Source organism: Ochotona curzoniae, unplaced genomic scaffold, assembly GCF_017591425.1.
Source record: "Ochotona curzoniae isolate NIBS_2020 unplaced genomic scaffold, NIBS_Ocur_1.0 scaffold_2683, whole genome shotgun sequence".
NCBI classification, from domain to species: domain Eukaryota; kingdom Metazoa; phylum Chordata; class Mammalia; order Lagomorpha; family Ochotonidae; genus Ochotona; species Ochotona curzoniae.
Genome location: NW_024467100.1, coordinates 2,175,536 through 2,199,485, shown reverse-complemented (window position 1 = coordinate 2,199,485; position 23,950 = coordinate 2,175,536). Strand labels below are relative to the sequence as shown.

The following is a 23,950-nucleotide window of genomic DNA, read 5'->3' as shown; positions in this document are numbered from 1 at the left end:
CTAATTTCCATTCTCAGTGTACTATTGTAGATAGGGTGGTCAGCTTTCTCAGAGTCAAGACCCTAATGAGAAAGTGTTATTTGAAGGTGACAAGAAAGACTGAACCAGGTAAAGTGCTCAGTGAAAGATGTGCCACACAGAGGGGATGTCCCAGGCTTAATATGTTCAGCTGTTACTGCCAGATCATTATCCGTAAGGAGAAGAAAGGCAGGAGGCAGGTAGCACACACAACATGGTAAGCTATGCAGGCCATGATGGAGACTCTGGATATACTCCAAGTACAATGGGAAGCCCTCAACTAATCAATGGAAAACATCAGAGTAGAATCCCAGCTCCTGTTTCTCTCACCTCGTTAGTTCTACACTCTGCTCCTGCCTAAGCCATCCTAGGAGATCAAGATACCTTCTCTCCACTCAATGCAAAAAGGAAGTCCCAACTCTGCTGACAAATCATCGTTTTCAAGTTTTCTTTCCACTACTATAGATGCCCCTAATCTTCTCCCCATCTGTTCTTTGGACTTCGCAAGCCAAATGCCATTCTTTGGCCCTCAGATTTATTCTTCACCTCCCCTTTTGTCTCTTCTGTGTCACCTGAGGGCTGATCCTCATATGCTGTTGCACATGTTTGGTTTCAGCCAGTCAGAGGCATTTACAATGCAGTTGGAGGGAGAGAGACACCATAGTATTTCCTCAGCCTCCTCCTGCCTTGGGTTGAATCTCTGGACCTGCTAAATTTCTCCCATGGTATTGGCTTACACTTGATAGCTGTAGCTTTTACTAGATGTCTCAAAAGACATATCACCTCCATGCTGGGTTGCCCTGCTCAGGGGTGTTAACAGCTTCTTCCTGATTTGTAGACTGTCTCTGTATTCTAAATTGATGAAATCTCCATGACTTTACGGCCATATAATCACTTCCTTGTAGTACACTCTGTATGAAATGTTGTCAGATGTGTTTCTCTCCATATTGGACCCTAGATGGCTTGGGTATTGAGACCAACAACGGACTCCACAACTTTGGTGACTGTCTTTCATGTGCCAGGTCAGCATTTCCAGATACTCCATTTCACTAACCATACTGAAAATTAAGTAAAATCATCTTCTTTCTTCCTTTGTTATCTTTCTTGGAACAGCCTTTGCAAGGCTAATTTCAGAGTAGCACCTTAGTAATAAGATGTGGAAAACATTTACACCAAGATGCAGCCTTAGGTGGAAATTTCATTGGAGATTCATACTATGGTACTTTAAACAGTCAGCACCATGGCCAGATCCAGGAGGGCAAGACAAAAACTAGAAGTCAAAGGGACATTAAAGAAAACTTATTCCAGGGACTGGAAAAAGTGGACACTTTGACACTTATGCTTGAAGAGCCCCTCTTAAATTTATCTCCGACATTTTTACTCATGAGTCACATACAGACCAAACAATTACAAAGACAGGTTTTTGCGATGCTACACCACCTCTTGGAACAGTTAAAACTGGCATGACTTCTGCAGCCTGTCCTAGAAATGAGCTATTATATATTTTTTTTTATCAAATATAAGACATCTCTAATTGTAAAACATGTCATTATTTCACAGATCACCAGGAAAGAGAAATAATGGACCAATTAAACTTAGTTGCAAGGTTTCTTCATCATACAATGGTGAGTTATACACCAATTTTGAACATGTTAAAATGCAATAAGGGACTAGAAAATGAAGACATCCGAAGCCCACACAACCTCTTAAACTAGGTAAATTGTTTAAGTGACTGGTCATTCTAGAAGCTTGGGACTTTGGGGAGGATACTCATTAGTAGAAGTTATAGATGGCCCTTCGATCATTTATAATATTAGACCTAAATCCTTGGCATGTTCCCAAATCTCTCTTTAGCCAAGCTTATAAAATACCAAAGGAGCCCTCCAGTGGGGTTTGGGAGTGGAGAAAGCCTGTTGTTGACATGTCTTCTCCAGTAGCAATGATGTTGTCCTGAGTATTTTCTGAGAACTTTGAGATAGTTTGCACATCAAAACGGAAATAGTAACAGATTAGTTCTCTGGTTATCACTAAATTCATCACTGGTTCTCAGAAATGTTCAGACCTCCAGGGAGAATTACAGAGATGTTACAGGCTCTTTGGTGCTTGGTGGATGGTGACCATGCATGTTTAATTGCAAACTCTCTCCCTGAAAGTGCCAGTAGTGCTCCAACTGATAAATGATCATTGAGGTAACTGTATGCTGAATTTCTGGGTCCCCCTCAAGATTTCTAGGTTGAAATGTTAAGCCCCAGTGTCATGGTTTTAGGAAGTGGGGTCATTGGGATAGTGTCACCATTATGAATAGCATTAGTACCCTTATAACATGAATCCTTAGGAATTCTCTTGCTTGTTTTCTTCCATGTGAGGAGACAATGAAAATTTCATAGTTTAGGAGGGTGCTCAGCTGAAACCGGTTAGTCTGGCACCTAATCTTGGACTTTTAGCCTCCAGAAGAGATAACAGATTTCTATTGTCTAGAATCCACCAAGTCTATAGCATTTTACTACTGCAGTCTAAGTAGATGATAGAAATCATCTGAGATGTTTATGACAGTGAACATAAATCTCAGAGCTTATGGCGTACTTCTATAATTAGTTCTTTTCTCATATCATTGTATTTAAATGATTTAATGTGGATAGCTATAGGAGCTGTCATTAAGACAATGCCTAAATAAAATCCACAATTTATTTCCTATATGGCAATGTGAATCTAACATTTTCCTCTGAACTTTTCAGGTCTCACTTTTCTTGACAGTAGGACCAGCCCTACATGTGAAGTACTCACTCCATGCACAGGGCAAACAGTGATTTCTCCATGTTTCCCACTGCTCTATCAAATTCCTCATAAATCACATGAATGTGGAGTGACACCATACCCTCCAGCTGCCCTTTGTTGGGGCCTGCTGGGAAACAGCACAACTCCAGAGGATAAAGAAACTTGGAGAACATCTAGATGGACCAACAGCCTCACATTCCTTCAATGTTCTCAGATGTGGAAACTGAGGCTTCAGTAGATAAAAGAGATTGTCCAAAACCACATCACTGCTGAGTAGTCCCAAATGTAGGACCTAAGTCTCTTGCCTCATCTAATGCTCTTGCCCCAGCCAACCAACTACCATAGGCGGGGAAAGGAAGCAGTCTTGGATAGTCCAGACTTGGCAGCTAGTGAGCACTTGTCCACTTGCTCTTGACTCCATGAACTCAAAGGGTTGAGCAGTAATACTCTTATTAGGTATGGACAAGAAACTTTCTAAAAAAATTATTCTATGCTCCTGGTTTGCTAAGATGAGAGTTTATGGACACAATTTTAATTCATTGTTCTTGGTGGTTCTTGATCTTTTGGAGAGCCCTGAATGTTGTCATCTTTTAAAGTTATTTGTTTTAATTTGGAAAGGCAGATTTAGAGAGAGAAGGAAAGACAGAGAGAAAGATCTTCTATCTGTTGGTTCACTCCCCAAGTGGCCACAACTTGGCAAGCTGAGATGAACTGAAATCAAGAGCCAGGAGCTTCTTACAGGTCTCCCACACAAGTACAGGGTCCCAAGGCTTTGGGACCTCCACTGTTTTCCCAGGGCACAAGTAGGGAGCTGGATGGGAAGTGGAGCAGCTGGGACATGAACCGGCACCTACATGGGATCCTGCCATATGCAAGGTAAGGATTTAGCCATGGGACCACTGCGCTGGGCCCATGTTTTTGTCCTAAGTGGAAGCAATTGCTCTATACAAATGTACAAGCAAAAAGCAAATACGAGAGGTCATGTCTATAGTACAGATCAACTATGGAAAAACATTTCCTCAAGTTTGTTTTTCTTTTTTTTATTGCATTTCATTTTATGACATTGTTTCATAGGCTCTGAGGTTCCCCCATCCCCTCCCCGTACCTCACTCCATGGTGGATTACTCCACCTTATTGCAGTATTACAGTTCAAATCCAGCCATGCTTCTTTTATTGCAAACATGTACCATGCATAGAGTCCAGCGTCATATTGGCCAGATAAATTCAACCATTTCTTGGGGAGACCATCTCTGGTCTAAAAGCAGAGCTGGCAGAACATCATCTAGACCAATTAAAAGCCATAACATAACATCGATAACAGTTTACAACATCATGGAGTTAAATGACATGGAATTGAGTGACTGATATTTTAGAAAATGCAAGTTCTTAATCACATCCTGTGTCTACTTCATTGACATTTCAATTTCAGTTTATGTACAACCATCTTCTACCCACCTAAACATGACTATAGGATACTATTCAGCTGTCTCATGTCTATTTTCATTTTTGTATTTAGCAGTTTATTGTATTGGAGCATAATTTTTACTGAACTTGGCAGATTTTGGGATAGTCCAAACTGGCTTATAACTTTAACAAGACATATGTCTACAGTTGAGGCAAGAACAGTTTTAGGAGGGGTGTGCAGAGAAATCTTCAATTCCCCAGTGAGGAGTAACTTATTTTCGTGTCCTACCTAGTAAGGTATATGTGAGTCCCCGCTGTTTCCTGTCAGGTTCTAGGCTTTCTTTGTTGTTCTCTGTCTATCTATTCTAATTTTGTTGTTTTGTTTTGTTTTGTTTTTTGGGGGGGGGTGCTCCGGGGCGACCCTGATGGTCATCACGAGAGAGGGTGGGGATCCAAAGTTGGAACTAAGTAAGGGCCAGAGAAAGCTCCTCTTCCTAGTCCCGAAGGGATTTTACTGTTCTATTGTTTCTGCACACCGCTCAGGGCTCCTGGCTGTTGCTTAACAGGACGTCATATGCACAGAGTTGTCAGGATCACACTTGATTCCCCCTATATGTCTTTGTGGTTTTACTATTGTCTAATGTTGATTCAAGTCTGTTGTTTATACGTTACCTGATATGTTCTTGATAGTCTTCATGTCTTCCTCACACATTCTAGGGAGATGGAAGATTTCTCTGCTCTCCCACCCCATAAGTTTGTTTTTCTTAATAAATAATTGATATCAGATATATTTTGACTAGCTTCTTATTTGCCATAAAGGAAGATTTAAATGATATGTTGCACTTTATTGAGAATTGTAGTTAGTTGGCGTTCCATGAGCCAATGTTTGGTACAAAATTTGCTATAGTTATTAAATCTGAATAATCCTTTTTTCCTCCCCCTTAAAGTGATATAATAGACTTCTGTACATTCTGAAAATGCTAAATCTTAAAGCTTATTATTTGACAATTCAATACTTTGAGACTCTGACATGAATTTCTGCCAAATTTGTAGAGCTTTCTGTCATTACTAGAAGTTTTCTTATCCAGGTTATCTAAACGCATCAAGCTCAGCATAACAACTGAAAGCAGTATGGCTTTTAGCTCTGAAAAGCATTCCCAAGGAAGTTCGCACAGACAAGGAGCAGGAAAAATCTCCTTCTACTTCCACTTATTCTTGGGCACATCCAACGTCAAAGAAAATGAATCAGGGTAAATCTGAAGGTGACCATGTGGACAATGCTGGAAATGCATCTTTTGCTAGAGAGAGCCAGGAGGTCCAACAGAACCTCACTTCATCAGGGGACAGCGACAGCCCTGCTGTTAACTTTTCCTATTGGGAGTTATTGCATCCAGGCCCAGAGATTCAGAGTTTAGCAAGACAGAGAAACAATTTCCATTATTTCCTTCAACACCGGAAAAGCACCAGAAAATGCCAGTCAATGCATGGCCCAGCAGTCTCTGAAAGGAAATACTAGGTTAAAGGGGTCTGCCTTACATGTGGTATGGAGTATGCTTACAGCACCCTGGAGAGCCATGGGCATTAGCAAAGAACACAGTGGAAGATGAGCCATTGCCCTAAACTTCAAGCAGTCGGCTTCTGGTATCAATGCCTGCCCTGCACTAAGGAAATCACATACTTCTACAAAGATAAGGAGCTTCTCAAGCTGTAGCAACTGTATAAGAAGAAAATAAACTCAAGTCAAAACAAACTGGTGTACCATTGACACAGATCAAAGTCAATTCGTAAGGAAAGTGCTAGAATCCACGTCACCCCCCTTTGGCACGTTTGCAGAGATTGTAGCCGATGTCCTTTGTCCCTCCTTCAAGAACCCAAAATCCCTCCGGTCACACCCCAGCTGTTAGAATAGGTAATGCCAGCTGTGGCTGCTTGTGCCACTGTCAAACATCCTATCATGAGGCTTCCCACTATTTGAAAAGGTCACTTTTGTGAGTCAAGAAGATGTCCTTGAAGTGTTGCCTCTCTTCCTTGGGCAGTGTATGAACAGGGTGCTGAAAGAACCAGCAGAAATCTCCGATACATATGCATAGCAATGGCTTCCCTCTATAAGTGCTTATGCCCTGTGCCCAGACACCACAATAAGCATTTTATATTATATGACCTTGTGCAAGCCTCACAACACTTAGGGAAAGGGGAAGCTCAACATGCTCACTTAGCTATTAGCTAGGTGATCTTGGAACTAAATCCAGCCATTCACAGCCTTAAAACTTTCATCTAAAGATAATGTGTTGTCTCAATAATTGACTACTCTTGCCCTCGCCAGCTTTTTTCTTTTCTAAATCGCTTCAACACTTGCACATCAATCACCGGCAGTATATTCACAGTTCATGAAGATCTATTCGTCAATTGTTTCAAGTGTGCTGAAGTTCATCTGGACTACAAAGGCAGTGTCTTTTATGTTATTTCATGCTCCGTGGGTGGCCAGGGGGCTGGTCACAGAGGGTAGACTCAAGCACTGCCAGAATGAATGACACTGGAGGTGATGGTGGCAAGAAGGGACTTGGAGAATGTGTGTGTGCATACACACATGCATATATATGCATCGTTTATATCATCCATTCAGACTAAAAGGAGTTTCAGAAACTGTTTTGTGCAAATCTTACCCGATGCCTAAGTTTTCCCATATCCATGTACTCACTGTGTAGTTGGGATATAGCAAAAATAAGGATAGACAGCAAACTTGATAAGCCAAAGTCAGGTGGGAAGGACAGGGAGGAAGTTCCACAATGTCATAGGATAATTCTACAATGAAAAACAAATTTGAGACAGTAAGCCAACAGTGCAGGGCATACTGTCCAGGTCCAGATGTTCCCTGGAGTAATCCGAGTAATGCAGCTGCCCTGGACTGGGCTTCAACCGCTGAGCCTTTGACACAACGAAGATAACCACTGGTCACACTTGAGTTGTAGTCATTATGACTTGTATCTGATAGGCATCTTGCAATACTCTACTTGAGTAATTCTTCGGCTTCTCAGGACAACAGAATCAAGACATGGTAGGTCTGGTGTGAGGTCTGTAAATGTGCTTTTGTAACAAGCTCCCAGGAGATACTGACACTTCTGGTCTCAGGACATATTGAAAAACACTGCTCTGCTTCATGTTTGCCATCAGTGCTGCTATTGCCTCTCTCCATCTCTCTCTCTCGTGTGTGTGTGTGTATTTCCCACAGTCACACGATTCAGACAACTGCATAAAGACACTTTTGGAAGACAAGCAAGTTTTAAATGTTTAGATTTTTGTGATTTCCAAATTCATGTCTAACTTGCTCCGTGAACTCTACAGCCATATGCTGAACTGCTTGCCAGACATCCACATGTACATGGTCCATAGAAATCCTCAAACTCAGCATGGCCATACTATACTCACGAGTTCAACCTCTTATAAATTTTCTTTTCTTATGACATCATTATTTATACAGTTTAGAAATCTCAAAATCATCCTCAAATTCAATTTCTGTTCTTGCACTGAGTGGTCACTTAAATTCTAGAATTTAAACACCCTGAAGTAAGATAGCTGGCTTGTTTTCTCCACCACTGTATCTCTAACACTTGGAATGATGCCTGGCACGTAGGAAGATTTCACTAAATATTGAAGGAATACACAAGTGGATTAAATTTCTGAAATCTCTCTTTCATTTGTGCTTTGGTTTACGCCATCATCTCTTCCTGGGACACTGTAATACCCTCCTGAGCATCCTCCTTGCCAGCAATGACATTCCACTCCAATCCATCTCTGTCCCTATTTCTCTCTGGAAAGAACAGATTAACACTGCAATCCTACTTAAAAATATGTGATTTAATTTCCCACAGCCCTCAAAATAAATTCAAAGAATATGTATAAAACACTTCCTATTTTGCCATCAATCCTACCATCGCCAAACCATGGGATCTCAGACCCCAACGGGTATTAGCACATGCTAAGAAATATTCTTTTTAACAGCACACTTATCTGCCTTTCATCACCGGCAAACAACATGCTCTGTCAAGTCTTAGGGGCAATGTCACAGCCATGGAAAGCATGCTGCCAATGGTTTAGTGGCAGGAATGAAAGCGATAATGTGGCAGCCTGCCTAAGCCATTTCATGCAACACTGGCATCCCATGTGGGTTCCAGTTCAAATCGTAGCTGTTCCACTTCTGATGCAACTCCCTGCTAGCACACCTGGTAAAGCAGAGGAGAATGGCACAAAATAGTTGCCCCCCCCAACACTCATGTGGGAGACCCAATTGAAGCTCTTGGCTCCTGACCTGGCCTTAGTGTCACTGGGAAGTGAACCAGTGGATCGAAGATGTGTGTGTGTGTGTGTGTGTGTGTGTGTGTGTGTGTGTGTGTGTGTGTGTGTGTATGGCACACACATGTGCCTCCTTACCTCTATATCACTGCCTTTCAAATAAACATGCAAACCCTTAAGAAAAATTCTCCAAGTCCTCTGTAACACACACACTGACTGGAGTCATTGTTCTCATCTTGATTACCACATAGCACTTTGCATTTCTACGATAGCATTTGATTCTTTTCTATTTTACTGAAATCGTTTGAAAGGCAGTGAGACACAGATCTTCCATTTGCTTGCTCACTGCTCAAATGCTCAAAATAGTCAGGTGTAGGAAGGGCTGAAGTCAGGAGCCTAGAATTCCTTGTGGGTCTCCCTCCTGGCTGGCAGGAATCCAAGTCCTTGAAGCCCATTATCTGCTGTTTCCAGAACTCACATCAGCAGGAAATTGCCTGGGAAGCAAGGAGAAGGGACTTCAACCAGGCACTTTTGGAAGCGATGGACACCTCCCAAGAGGTGATTTAACCACTCAAACACCTGCCCCTCCTGCAATGATTTTTACTACAGGAGTTTTTTTTTTTTTTTTTTTTTTCTCTAGGGATCCAAGTACCTGAATCACACAGGTGGTTTCCCTTCCTCTTGTAAGCACTAGTGTGTAACCCAGTGTCTGACAGATGAGTCTTCGAAATGTTTGCTGAATGGGCCTCAATTTAATTTAGTCAGCATCAATCAGAGAATAAGGAATAAACCCTCACAGACTTAGAATAATTCTCTGAGGTCTTCACCGCCAAGGCCAAACTGAAAACTAAAGTAATTACTTGGGTAGATACTTCATGAAAGAAGGAAAACCATTTGCATTTGAATGATCTAGTGAGGATTTTCTGCTTATTGATGTTTCTGGAATTTTTCAGATAATGGCTTCAATTCTTTGATTCTTTCACGGCATAGAGAGTAGGCCAGAAAGTTAATCTATCAATCACTCTCCCATCTGAAACTGAGCAACTTTCCGTGAGTTCTGCCAAAGAGAAAACATCAATAGAAACCAAGTGTTAAGAATGTCCTAATGCAGAGGTTGAAGGGCCTGCCATGTTCAAGCTCAGTGCTGTCAAGCACTCCTACAGAATGAATGCCAGGAGGTGTTCGGTTGCTTTCCTGGTGTTTGAATAACCTCACATCTGGCCATCATTTATTTGTGCCCTTAGAGTTCTGGGGCTGGGCAGAGGGGATGTGGAGGGCATCAAGCACAGACAGCAAATAGCCTGGACAGACTATTCACCCACTGCATAGCAGGCAGAAGAGCCGGGCAGCGGGAGAGCTACAACCTGAGCAGGGCTCAGGGCCGCGGCAGCCCGATGGAAAGTAAGGTCAAGTGTCAAGTGTTTCAGTGCGCCTCTTTCCCGGAGACTGCGGAGGGCTTAGAGGCGTGAGAGTAAGCGGGCAGTGTTAAAAACATCGACTTGACCCTTCGTCATAGTGCGTGGGTACACACACCCGCACAGGCGCACAACAAGCACAGGTGCACACTCGCACAGGCGCGCACACACACATACATGCGCACCCAAACGCACACACAAATCCCCAGCACCTGTTTCGGAAAGCCCCCTGTCGCAGGCGCGCCGAAGACGAGGCGCGGCCGCCATAGAGCCGGCGGATTTACCGTGGCATTACTTTTAATTAACTCTGCAGCGCGGCGCGGGGAGCGCAGGGTGGGCCCTAATCCCAGGCCCGCCTGACGTCACCTGGGAACGCGCAGCGGCGCGGGGCGGCGCGGACCCCGGGAACGACCTCGCCGCGACCCGGCCGCGCCTCCGCCCGCGCGGGGCTTTGCTCGGCGGGAATTAAGGGAAGGAGAAATGTTAGTACACTTTTAATTGGAAACCGAGTTCTTCTTTCAGAGAGGCTTGTTTACTCAGGATTGGGCATTAGAACTCAGGGGAGGCTCTAATTGAAGGGACGGCTTTGCAGATTATGGGGAACATATGGCCCTACCGCCAGGCTCTTTATCTGCATTTTCTCATAAAACTGCCGTCCGTGTGTGTTTCTGCGCTCGGCCTTTTACATTTCTAAAGGGCCTTTGAAGAGCGGGCCAGTGGTGCGCGGGGGGCAGGAGGCGCCCGCACGTTGCGCTCGGTGGCGCTGTCAGGAGCGCGGCGCGGGCCGCTCCTGGAAACCTCGCACGACCAGGCTGGCACCGAGGCCGCCTGCAGCCTGAGCGCTGGGAGAGAAAATCAGAGTTAGAAAGAAAGGACAGCGGGCTGGTGACGGCGTGGCGGGGGTGTAAGTCACTGTGGGGGCGCAAACCGCAGGAGGGCGTTGCCAAGGGAACGAGAGATTCCCACCACCCGCCTGCCTCCAAGGCTCCGGAGAGCGGAGCCTGTGCTTGGTTGAGGCCAAGTCCGCGTACACAAGGGAAGTGGGAGCACGGGTGGCTTGAGACAGAATTACATTTCTTTCTCCCTGTCATCTGTCCATCAATCACACATTCATCCATGCATCCCTGCAGGCTCCAGCGCTGACCGCCACCCTGTTGCCCCCCCCCCCCCCACCGGGAGCCAGATTCCCATCTTCTCTCGAGATGCCAGATAAAATACAGGACACATTGTTGAAACTGCATTTCCAGTAGACAAGCATTCTTCTGTTACATCTGACACACGGATTCGTGATTCATTGTTTATCAGAAATTCAAGTTTAATATCAGTACCCTGGAATTTTGTCTGCTATATCTCACTGCGCTAAATAATGTCCTCACCCTAAGAAAAATACTGCCTTCTGTTTTAGCTGCACAATCCCCCGGCTTCGCAGCAAGCTGTGCAAACGTAAAGAAGAGCTATTTCAGGTAACCTAACTCCATGGGCAGAAACATCATGGTTTTGGACCAGCGTTCTCAGTCTTGACCTCACAGTTGATTGCCCAGGGAGGAAGTTCTAGATAGACCGTTTCATTCCCCAAGATCCATTCCACGGAATCCAAAGTATTCCTAAGACATATGTAGGATAAATCTTGCAGAATGCCTAGTTTGAGGGAGAACCTCAGGTTTGTTTATGTATTGTGCATATATTTTGCTCATGTATTTTCTTATTTACATATTGGGTTGCTGTCCACCTCCCACGGGATTGACATGACCTGCTAGGTAGGAACTTCTTGAGAGCAGAATTAGCATCCCTGCCCCTGCTTGTAGACTTCTACATGTTCCATGCCCAAGCCCAATTTTGGCTCTGTGCAAGTGTTCAGCAGATTCCCAAGACTGGAAGAAGCTAAGCTAAGTTGCTCTAGCTACTGCTTGCCTATCCTCATTGACTGCTAAGAACGAATACCTGGACCCTTTATATTTGTGTCCATTGATTGCCCCCGACTTGCAAACACATACATACACAATGCTCAAATCTGAGGTCAGAATCAACAAAATTCTGAGATGTGCCTCTGTCTGCCAGTCTGAAAACCTGAAGTTGGGCCACTAGGAATCCAAGCAGTTCTTAAATTACCCAGTTTTCGCATACTTTTACAGCACCCTATACCAAACCACTTAAATGAAGCTATAACCTCTTTTCCCACCGATCCTTGGTTAATTAGACCTTCAGCTTTCTCCTGGGTTGTGGACACTGACGGAATAGGAACAACTGGAGGTGATTCACCCACTCACCCAGCAAATGTTCTCTTATTGTTATTGTTTTCCATATACAGTTTTATAGGTAGAGATTCTTCCCTCTCCCTCCCCTTCATCTCTTCTCATTTCCTCTTCCAGCCATTTCTTTCCCCTCTCCACCCCCATATTATCACAGTAGTACAGTCCTTTCATAAGAGTTACAAGTTTAGCAGTCTGCTATTCCTAGTATTGTAGGTTTAGGCAAAAGTAAAAAAGTTAGTATCATACTGTCAAGATATATCCTAAAGGGCCTGGAGCGATGGCACAGTGGTTAAGGTCCTCGCCTTGCACACCCAGGATCCCATATGGGCGCCAGTTCTAATCCCGGCGGCCCCACTTCCCATCCAGCTCCCTGCCTGTGGCCCTGGGAAAGCAGTCAAGGATGGCCCAAAGCTTTGGAACCCTGCACCCACGTGGGAGACCCGGAAGAGGCTCCTGGCTTCAGACCGGCATAGCATCGGCCGTTGCGCTCACTTGGGGAGTGAATCATCAAACGGAAGAGCTTCCTCTCTCTCTCCTCTCTGTATATCCGCCTTTCCAATAATAAAAATAAATAAATAAAATAAATCTTTAAAAAAAAAAGATATATCCTAAAGCAATTTCAGATCTGTCTTAAGCCTCTTGGCGGGAAATCTTCAAGTTGATAGGACTGGCTGGAGTGGAGCACATCCCCTGCCCCTCCACCCAACCCTTACCACATGAAGTGAGGAAAATGAATCCTTGATCTTTTCCCTGAAGTACTGAAAGTCAAAGTCATGCGTTAGGTATACGTGTCTGGCGACTGCACTGGCACATTCAACAGTCATACTGTAAGTACTGCCATCATACCCATGGAGGAGCCAGTGTCCAAGTGGATAGTAGAGGTAAATTTAAAAAAAAAAAAAACCATCATTACCTGGAGAAAAACAAACTGGGTTCATTTCTCCAGAGCATGAAATCATAACAGATGACAGGAATCTCAGGTCAGTTTGTAGAAGAACCCCAGTAAAAGGCATGTTCCTACGTTCTGATGTACTGTACCGCTCAGCTCTGATTCAGCTAGTTAATAAGGGCTGTCGCTCGCTCAGATGATATCTCTCATCTGCATAAAATGGTCAGTTTTTCCTGATACCATCAAACAGGAGTAGTACCAGAAATGTGTTGAGTAATTGTAAAAACAAAGCAAATAAAAAACTCATTGCAAATACCCTGCAGGCAATTTTGTTTACAAAGTTGCACATTTGTGTGCCATGTTGATTGTGGATACTACAGATCTTCCTATTGTCTGCTGGGTGGTGTGATAGTGACAGCAATTTATGATGAAGGGATTTCTGGAGGTGAGAGCAGAAGGTGAACTTGCTACTGATTTGGGGAGGGAGTGGACACTTGGTTCATAGCGCCTTGCTCTCATTGCTTTAATTACATGTGAGAGGTTCTACGGCTGAAGTGTCTCAAGGCAGGAGTCCTACTGAGTACCTGGAGCAGAGCCATGGAGAGCTGTCAGTGAAACATGAGAACAAAACACGAGGCCCGAGTGCGTGTGTAAGTACATCTTTAACAGCATGGTGCTTAATGGCCCTGGAGCTGCACTGCCTGGGTTCAAAATCAGGCCCCTTCATTGACTAGCTCGAGCACCATCAGCAGACGACTAACTTTTCCATGTTCATTTTTCTCTTCTGTAGAAAGAGAATGGTCTTAAGATTGCTTCCTCCTCAGCTCGATAAGAAGATAAAGTTAATGCATGCAAAGTGCTTAAAGGCAATGCTTTGTTCAGCTCTGTTCAGTAACTGCCACCATCATTATCACGGTCATCATAGAAAAAAATCACAATTATCAGTTGTGCATTTAGCCAACCTCTTCTCACAGAGCTTATGCAGAAGAAAACACATAGATAGTACACTATCACAAAGTAGATATGCTATGAAGCAACTGTGCTAATTTCAACTAGGGTGTGTTTAATTGATCTTCGTAAAAAAACCAAGTGTGAGCATATTTCTAAGATGAAGTTATGGAAAATACTGCACTGTCTGAATCTGTATATTGCCTGTAACTTTTTAAGCACCAAAGATAAACTCTACCCGGCTGACAATTACAGCAGAGGCTGCGCCCTCTGTTTCAGTATCAAGTGTCCTGACTCGGTAATTGGTAGAATTAAGTTCTTACCCTGGCTTATCCACGAGTTGAGTATCCTATGTCTTTATTTCTCTACCTATATTATGAAGACAAAACAAAGACACTAGAAGACAAAGGTTCAGTACAAGAAAGAAATGTTGAGCCTCACACAGAGGACAACAAATGTTTCAAGTACTCAATTTTGTGGCTGTGATAACTAACAAGAGACAAAATTGTTGATTTTGAAAACATCCTCGAAGGTTCGGGTAATTATAACTGCCTCTTGTCTACCATCCAGAGAAGTTAGATTAATAAATCAGAAAATGTCCATACAGACTTCTGTGCCAGTCATGATATAAATACATGTGTCTCGCGTCTCCGTAATAACAACAACAATAAAAAGGGATACCAGTTATCACATGTTTGCTCTAGACCCAGCACTGCACCAAGTCTTTGGAGACCAGAGATGATATAGTTCGTGCCTATTGTTCTGTTCTCTGAACCTGACACAGTACAAATAATTAAAACATTTACAAGCTTGAAATTTAAAGCATGTATACTAACTGCAAAACTTGAGGGTGGTTTGTAAGTAATTGTGCTCTGAGGCAGTATTTTTCTAAGTTCAGGTTACAAATAACCTGGAGTTTATGCAGTATACTGAGCTAAGACTAACACTTAAAAATAAAGACTAGCACTTAAAAATAAACGAAAATCAGTGGATTCTTCAGCGACCTCATTGTGCTTGGAGTGGCGAGATTGGCAGTGATTCATAACTGGTGAACTATCAAAACCACTTGAGCAAGTATCTCAGAGCATGCCCCACATCTGGGACCTGGGGTTGGTGGGAAACTAGGTGGGGCTTCTCCCTCAATATCCCCCTTTACCTCAGATACATGAAGGAAACAATATGGAATTAATAGTCTTACCCACTTTCCTATAGCCCTTGAACCTTTTTATCCTAATAAACTATGTAAAGATTGTCAAAAATATAATAAAACAAGAAGGACTCTGGAAAAAAAAGAATATTAAAAAAATAAATAAGAGGAACATATCAGTATGTAGGTCAAGAAGTAAATCAGTTGAAGTATTATAAATTATTTTATGCATACACATATGAAAACAAGCTTCAAAAAGTCCTAGAGAATATATGCTAACAAAACATATCTATTGATTTCAAAAGTTTGCAGCAAAAATAGCTATTTTAATTTGCAAAGTTTTTGAAGTACCTTTTATGGCAGGTCATGATTAAAAATGCACTTTTAAGCTGAGTTTCAGTCAAGTGTTTCTGAAAATTACTACTGCAGAGGAGAGGTTTTCCAAATTGTTATATTAGAGGAAAATGTGAAGTAGGGCTTAAAATAATTTTTTTCACAAGCCTATGTTTATCAGAATATTTTGGGGGTTGGTGGTGGTGACAGCGGGTTAAGTGACCATGTGCAACACTGGTATTCCATATAAGGTACCAGTTTGAGTCCCAACTGCTGTGCCTCCAATCCAGCTCCCTCCTAATGTGCCTGGAAAAGCAGATTTTCCAAGTTCGTAGGTTCCTGGATCCTTGAAAGACCCAGATCAAGTTTCCTGGCTTCTGATTTCAGCCTGGCCCTGGATCAACCCTAGCTGTACTGGCCATCTGTGGAGTGAACCAGAGGATAGCAGATCTCATCTCTGTCTCTCCCTCTCTCTGTAACTCTCCCTTCAAATGAATAAACTACATCTTTAAAAAAAAGAATATAACAACATAATTTTCAAAAAAGCATAATTCATTACAAGAAAAAATTGCTAAAGTTAACAAAGTTAAAAACTTTTCAATATCTTCTCAAGTTGTGTTTTAAAGCGACTCACCATTTTTATTTATTTATTTATTTTTGGTCAAAATAAGAATGGCAAAACTATGGATGGCTCTCTTTTACCTTTCAGTTCCTTTATATCAGAATTGGGGCACTGTCCTCCAATATCAGATAGTTTTCTCAATTGCGCTCAGTATTCGCCAACTCTTCTTTCTTTTTCTGTGCCTAAGCCCGACACAATACAGGTGTCTATAGAAAATGTGGTGAGTTGTAGGTTAGTAGGATGACTGCCTAGGAGGACATAAATAGATGACGGTGTGTCGGAAGGAAACAGTAACAGACCTACTGAGGAATAAAGACAATGACTCTGACCTTGACTATACAATGGATTTACTTAACAGGTAGTTGCCAGATCCAATGTTCTTTCAAGACTTAGTGTTGCATCAAAGAAGTGTAATCCACTCCAATAGAAACTCACTCAAAGACAGAATATATCACCCTCCTTAGACCAAGGAGCACAGAAGCAGCCACTAAGGATAACTATGCACAGCTCATGCTCAGGAATAAGAAGGCACTTTGTCCCGAACAAAAGGTCACACCACAGTGCTGTGAACTCTATGAAAGCAGAGTGAATACCTCTGATAAACTGTTTCCATTCCTGCTTGGAATTCCAATTACGTCCCAGAAGTCATGCCAAGCCTGTGTCTTGCTGGTCTGCTGCAATGGCTTTCTAGCACGCGACACCAGTTTCTGCTATGGAGATTTGAAAGTAAACGGTTTACAGCCACCTTAGGATTCCAGTCCATTTTGAATTTTCTTCCACATTTTGGATTTCATTTGTTTTGTATACCCTACTTGGACCCTTGTGTTTTTTTTTTTCAGTAGGAAATTTGTAGAAAACCTTTCAAAGACTTATTTTAGTTGTCAAAGTACCAGTAGGACATTTTGAGACTGGAATGTAATTGCTGGGAATCTGTGATAGCTTCTTATCATTTCAGATTTGTATTTAATAAAATAAATAGGTGTTGCTCGTTGTCAAAAAAAAAAAAAGAGAGAGAGAGACAGAGCGAGAGAAAAAAAGGTTAGTGCACATGGGACCCAGCACAGCAGCCTAGTGCCTAACAACCTCGTCTTGCATCTGCTGGGATTCCATATGGGCACCAGTTCGTATTTCAGCGGCTCCACTTCCCTTCCAGCTCCCTGCTTGTGGCCTGGAAAAGCAGTCAAGGACAGCCCAAGGACTTGAGATCCTGCATCCACATAGGAGATCCAGAAGAAGCTCCTGGTTCCTGGCTTTGGATTGGCTCAGCTCTGGCCACTGGGGCCACATGGGAGATCTTTCTCTGTGTCCTTCCTTCTCTCTGTAAACGACTTCGCAATAAAAAGAAATTAATTAAAAGAAGTCACTGCACATGACATTCTTAAACGATCTTTGATTTAAAATATATATACATATGTATCATTTATGTATACATATCATATATATTTTAAATCAAATATTTAAAACTTAAAATATTTGCATATTTGTGTATATATGCATTACATGTGTATATATACATATATGTATATACAGGCATATATATATATATATGAAAAGTAGTAGCAAATTAAGGAATACAACATGGTCCAGCCAGGAGTCATGATTATTCACAGTCAGGCCCTAAGCCCCACCTCCACCACCAAAAAACTAAAGGTCCAAAAAAGCTAATGAAATCACAACTTGCATCAACAGAATATGATATCCAAAGCAGGTCATGATAGCCACACTGTGCTAGAGCAGACCACATGTGGAAAATACTATCACCTTCTCGGTGATGCATTTTTACTTTCACAAAGACAGTGAAAATTTGACTAAGGGCAAGTTGGTTAAATGGGGAAGAGCAAAGACTTAGTGAATCTAAGATCTCAGGGAGCAAGTCTGTCTTCATTTGAAAGGGCTGCCATATACAGGGGAGGCTGACTTATTTGGGGGAGTTCTGGAAGGTAGCATGAACTCCAAGGCCTGGGGCCACTTGCAGAGACAAATGCTGGAATTCAGTATAACGACTGTGACAATACTAACACAGAATGTGAGGCTGAAAGTTCCTGTGATACAGTGAAATGTGGTGTGTGTGCGTGCGTGTGTATATGTGTGGTGTGGTGTGCTGTGGTGTGTTGTGTGTGTTGTATGTGTGCACGTGTGTGTGTGCATGTGTTTGCACATGTGTGGTGCATGTGTGCAAGTGTGTGTGTGCATGCGTATGTGGTGTGGTGTGGTGTGTGTGTGTGTGTAGATGACTTTTTTCAGTTCCTTTGCCAGAAGTCCCTGGAATCTCGGGGTCATTGGAGTGTCTTCTGTATGCTGATGAGATGACTGATGTCTGAGGTCCCCAACGTCACTGCAAGGTAAGAGTCACTGAGAGGATTGAGGCATGATTACAGCGTTAGAATCTGGCCGCAATGTACACTGGTCTTTAGGAGGAAACTGTTTAAATGATGAATGCATAAGCCCCACCACAAAGAATAGAAAACATAGTTTGGGGGTAGATATTTGGTACAGCATCTCAGTCATCCCTTGGAATGACTCCATCCTGTACTTGAGAGCTGGTCAAGTCCCAGCTATGCCACTTACGATCAAGCTCCAACTTCAATCTCAGAGGGGAGGAGAAGGGAGAAGGCCAATGACATAGATAATCATGCCTATATCAAGGCTTCTGTAAAAATTCAGAAAGACAAAGTTTGGGTAGCTGATAACATGGAGGCTAGCATGTCTATGGCAACTCCCAAACCTTTTCCACACACCTCAGCCTATGTGTTCTTACCAAGTTGCTCATTTGTACCTTTTTTCGTAAATTCATAAGCTTAAATAAAATTCTACCGTGAATTCTGTGAGCTACTCTAACAAATTCATTGAATAGCCAAAGAGAGGGACCCGAGAACACCAACTTACATTCAGTCAGTCACAGGTATAGGAGACAACCTGCACCTTGAAACTGGCATCTGAAGTAATGAAAGGAGGCAGACTCGTGGGACTGAGCCCTTGTGGAATCTCACATTATTTCCAGGCAGATTAGGTCAGAATTCACTTGAATTGGTATGCTGGGGAATTGCTTGGTGTGTGGTTATCTGATGATAGAAGCGTTATACTGAATGGACAGCAGAGAGACGAACAGGATCTGGTTGTATTTCCTCATGTCCCTTTAGCTTCCCCTGGTTGTAGACACTCACAGAGAGGCTCAGGAGCATAGGATATAGTGAACTGGGTGACCCTTCATATGCATATCAGCTGCAAGAGCTTGTGACTTCGTGGTGGAAGATAAGCGATCAAGCGTGAGTATTTACAAGGTGTTTCCTGAAGACTCTGGGTATTCAAGCTTTCCAGTGACCCCGAACAAATTTCTCTGGCTCTGGCCAAAGCTTTCACTCATCTGCCTTGGAGGCTGTTTCAATACCACTGACAAAAAGAGGCTGGGCCACACCAGAGAAGTGTAAATAGCAGTTGAAGCCTCCTAAGTTAGGTGTCCCATGTAGTTGTGACTGTGACACATGCTGCTGTGTACCACAGCTGAGTCAATATCCTGAAATGATAGATTGAATCCTAGCTTCCAGCAGTCTTAGATGCCACTAACAAAATCCTCTACCATCTATAATTAAAATCAAAAGAGAAGCAAGTTCATTTACTTAAAGGAAGTGTTGTGGATTGAGTAGGTCCTGTCTGCCAAAGATTCACGCAGATGTTTAAATGGTGATGCCTTAATATTAGTAGTTGCTGGACCAAGACTTGATCTAATTATGGTGTATGACAGGTGGTTCTAGTGGGAGATCACTAGGTCACTAGGGGCATGTGATGGAAGGTGAGGCTCTTGGAGTTCAGGTTCTGTCTAGCTTCTCCTTCCTCTAACTTACAATATTTCACTGCGTCCAAGATGATCTGCTTCCACCAGAAACCACACTGAGGAGTCACCTGATCCTGAACTGGAACTTCCAAACTGCAAGCTGAAATTCACTGGAGAATTGTCATTGAAGTAACAACAAAGCGTGTTTTACAGATGCAGTTTTACTCAGAGCCCAAAACTCCCAGTGAAATGGATGTGTAACCTTAGATGTGATTCCTTTATCCCCTAGCTTTGTTTTTTTCTTTAAAGATTTATATTGTGTAATTTTTTTTTGCAAGGCAGAATGACAGAGACATAGAAATATTTCATCCACTACTTCACTTTACAACTGTCCCACAAGAGCTAGTGCTGAGGCAGCCTGACGTCAAGAGCCAGGAGCTCCACCTAGCTTTCCCATGTGAACGACCAGGACACAAGCCCTTGGGCTGTCTGTCATCAGCTGTCTTCCCAGGCACAGTAGCAAGAACTTGGATTGGGTGTATACTAGCCAGACCTGAACTTATCTATCCTGATACAGGATAAGGGTGTCCCAAGAAGAGGTTGAACACTCAGTGCCACAATGCCCACCCACAGCCTTAATTTTACAAAGCTAATACACAATTTAACAAACTAACTCCTCTTGCCAAGACTTTATCTAGTGGCTTCCTCAAATGCACCATTTAAAATTAGCCCAAATATTCTAAATGCATTCTGACCAATGTGAAAAATAATAATACAATTAAAATTACATGTTGGAGACACCAACCATATTTCTATCAGTGAAGCATGCATCCTTTTGAATCTTGTTGACATTAGCAAGTATAGTCCCACATGAAATTTCTATGAAATTCCATAGAAAAGGCTCCATACACAACACTTGGTATTGAATTTTGGAATCCAGTGGTTATATTTCGTCTTGCTGATGTTGTGCTGTTCTGTTAGGTTGTCAAAATCTTTTTGAACATTAAGAGTATCAGCTGTCAGAACAGCATTCCCTGTCACATTTGTGTCATCTTCAAATTGAATAAACCTGCCTTCTGTGTCTTTATCAAAATCACTCTAAAAAGTTAATGGGACAGGTTAGTCATGTATTCATTCATGAAGTATTTGTCAAGTACCAACAACATTGTAAGACACTCAAGACAGAAATCATGTGAGAAATTTTATTTGTACTGGGACTGACCCTAATTTTGTTTGTTTGTTTGTTCTCTGTAACATGAAGTGGCCTTCCTTCTTTAAAGAGCTAATTCAACTCATTAGCTACCTATCTGTCATCTGTACTTCTCTTGACATCATGCTAAGCTTTATTAAGGGAAAAAAAGAAATTAAATGCCACAGCCTGGTCCTCTAGAAATGTGTCCTCTCACTAGTGAAGCAAGGTTTGGCTAACAAAACACTTTATGATGTAAGACAAACAGCCTTTCTATAACTGAGAGAATCAGTGGTAGGGGCAATTTATTTGACTCTGGTTGAACCTTTACTGTAACTTCACTTACAATCAAAGATATTTAGAGATGAAAGGGATGACACAGGTCCTCTGGAACCGCCTTCACTTTCCATTCCAACAATACTGGTTTCCAAACCTGAAAGGCTGATTTCTTAAGTAGCCCAACTCTTTGTCAGAATTACAATTAAAATGGCTCCCAACATTCTCTGAGTCAGAATCTGCTTCTAGTATCTTTCTGTATATATTGTAAATACTCAGCTGTTTTATTACATAATTCTGTGAATAAACTCTAATTCTGCTCTCAGAAGTGATGCAAGCAACAATGGTGTTTGCATTCAGTCTTTATTTTTTTAGCCTGAACATTTTTAATGCCTTCCTTTGACATGGTTGTAAGACCTGCCTACTTCTGAACCTTTCTTGTCATTCATACAATGACTCCATGCTTGGCATGCACAAGCATTCATGATATACCTTTGTTGAATGAATGCAGAAGTTAATGAATGGAAAGTTCTAGTTCTCCAATATCAGCCACATAGAGAAATACTTAGAAACATAAATCTATTGCTAAAAAGTGCCAAAATGTCTTCTTGCAGTTTCTTTGATCTGACAATTATAATTGTATGAGCATTGCTTAGATCTAGCTTCTTTATTTTTGTCTCTTTTTGGCAAACAATGGGAAGGATAATTATACAATTGTTGTATTTGCAGCAGTTAATATCCGAGGCCAAATGGATAACCTAGTGATCAAACACCACACATATGTATATGGAGGAAGGGTATTCCCTGGCAGTTAGCAGATATATGTCCCTCTGGGTGTGCACATCTTTGGCATTCTGATCACCACAGCACCTAAGTTCTTTGGGATTTTAAAGATTTTGCAATATTCTGGGAAGCAGGCATACGTGGGAGGGCAAAGAAAGACATCTGATGGGAAATGACAGGGTAGGCTGATCTTATCCCAAGCTTGGACCAAGAAGTTCAGTTAAGAATAGGCTTAATTCCCCCAGAAGGAGTTATTCACTATGCTAGCGCCAGTGTTCTGACAAAGAGAAATTTCCCCCAGCTTAAAACAAATCCAGGAAAATGTTACAACCAAGGAGCCCAGTAGAAATCAGGATTGTCCTGGTGTCAGCTTACTTGAGACTGCAAGCAGGGTCAGGTGGGAAAAGCCAACTGGGAGGCAAAGGAAGCAAAAACACAACTGCTATGAGGTTGCTGACCCCAGCCAGCAGATGTCAAGCACCGGCAGTGAATGAACACCAACTTTTTGTATGCATTTTATCTTCTATTGCCCAACATACGCATACTTGGCCAGCATCGTTATCCACCATCCTACAGCCTTGGAAACTGAGGCTCATAGAGCTTCAGAAATTTACCCAAAGTTACATTTACATAAATGGGATGGCCAGGAAAAGCCACCCACTTGCCTGCCTCCCAAGTTCTTTCACTGAAGCACCATGCAGGGATACTCTTGTTTCATGTGTTTATTTATTCTTTAACAGTTTATCTGGTGCTTCCAATGTTCCAGGCCTATGCTAAGCCCTAGGGACACACGCTGTCCCTCATGGAGCTTACTGCTCTGGCAAGAATAACAAGCAACCATGCACTCAGGCACAATGGCCTGGGATAGTGTTGCAGTTGAAGAAGTTAAGGGTATGCTCAGCCAGCTTAGGGAGTGGGAGGCTCTCTGATGAAGTGGCCTGTAGGAGGAAGCTCAGAGGATATGCTATTGAGACAAGAGAAATTGAGAGTAACAGGGAAAACATAGACCTTTAAGACTAGCGAGTAAGTGAATGACAGTGCTAGGTTTCGAAGTCAGAATGGAAGGGACACAGGCTCTCCCAATAGCTGAGCAAATGGGCAGCGTGAAGCCTCCGAGAGAGCCTGGACACCAGTTAAGGGGCATGAGAGTGAAATGGAGCTGACAGTGCAAGACCTGGAGAAGGCACCTGAGTCTCTCACAGGTCTAGCCTCCCTGGGTCTTAGTTTTGGGGAGAAGACAAACACCCATCTGTGGGGACAACACTCTCATTGGAAAGGCAACGTTGACCCAGCTTCGTGTAATCTCATTCCCCGGCCTTGTGAAAGAACTCTGTAGCATCTCTGACCCCCTCTGTTCTCCTCCATTTCTCCTTCCTCCAGAACAGTGATGGCTGAGACTTGGGTGGGTGATGGGCAAGAAAAACACATGCAAAGGTTCCAACAGTTTGCAAAAAGGTGCAGTTAAAAGATTATGTGAATTCCCTATGAGCTTTCAGAGGCTCCCTCTTACATTATAGTTCTTTCCTCTATGGGACCCACCAAGCCTATGATGGAGTACATCTTACCCATGAGAAGACAGAGTCTTGGAACTGCTGAATGATTGTGGTAGACTGAATTGTGGGTTCTAGTTCATTGTTGCCTAGAACACTATTGCATATCTGTATACAGTGTGTGAGGTAATGATGCATGGAGGCCTGGCAAGGTTCTACACTGAATTAAGTGCATGTCCCCTTCCAGTGGCCATAGAGCTGATCCTAACCTTTGTTCTGGCCAATGGGACATAAGAAGACATGAGGATGTGTGAAACATGTCCATATGGTTGGGCATACTTTATTGC

General features: G+C 42.6%; 1 protein-coding gene across 1 annotated transcript in view; it reads right to left on the bottom strand.

Moving 5' to 3' along the window:
- LMX1A (LIM homeobox transcription factor 1 alpha) overlaps positions 1-23,950 on the bottom strand; it is a 157,144-nt gene that overhangs the window by 21,778 nt on the left and 111,416 nt on the right. The gene's annotated exons all lie outside the window — the stretch shown is intronic.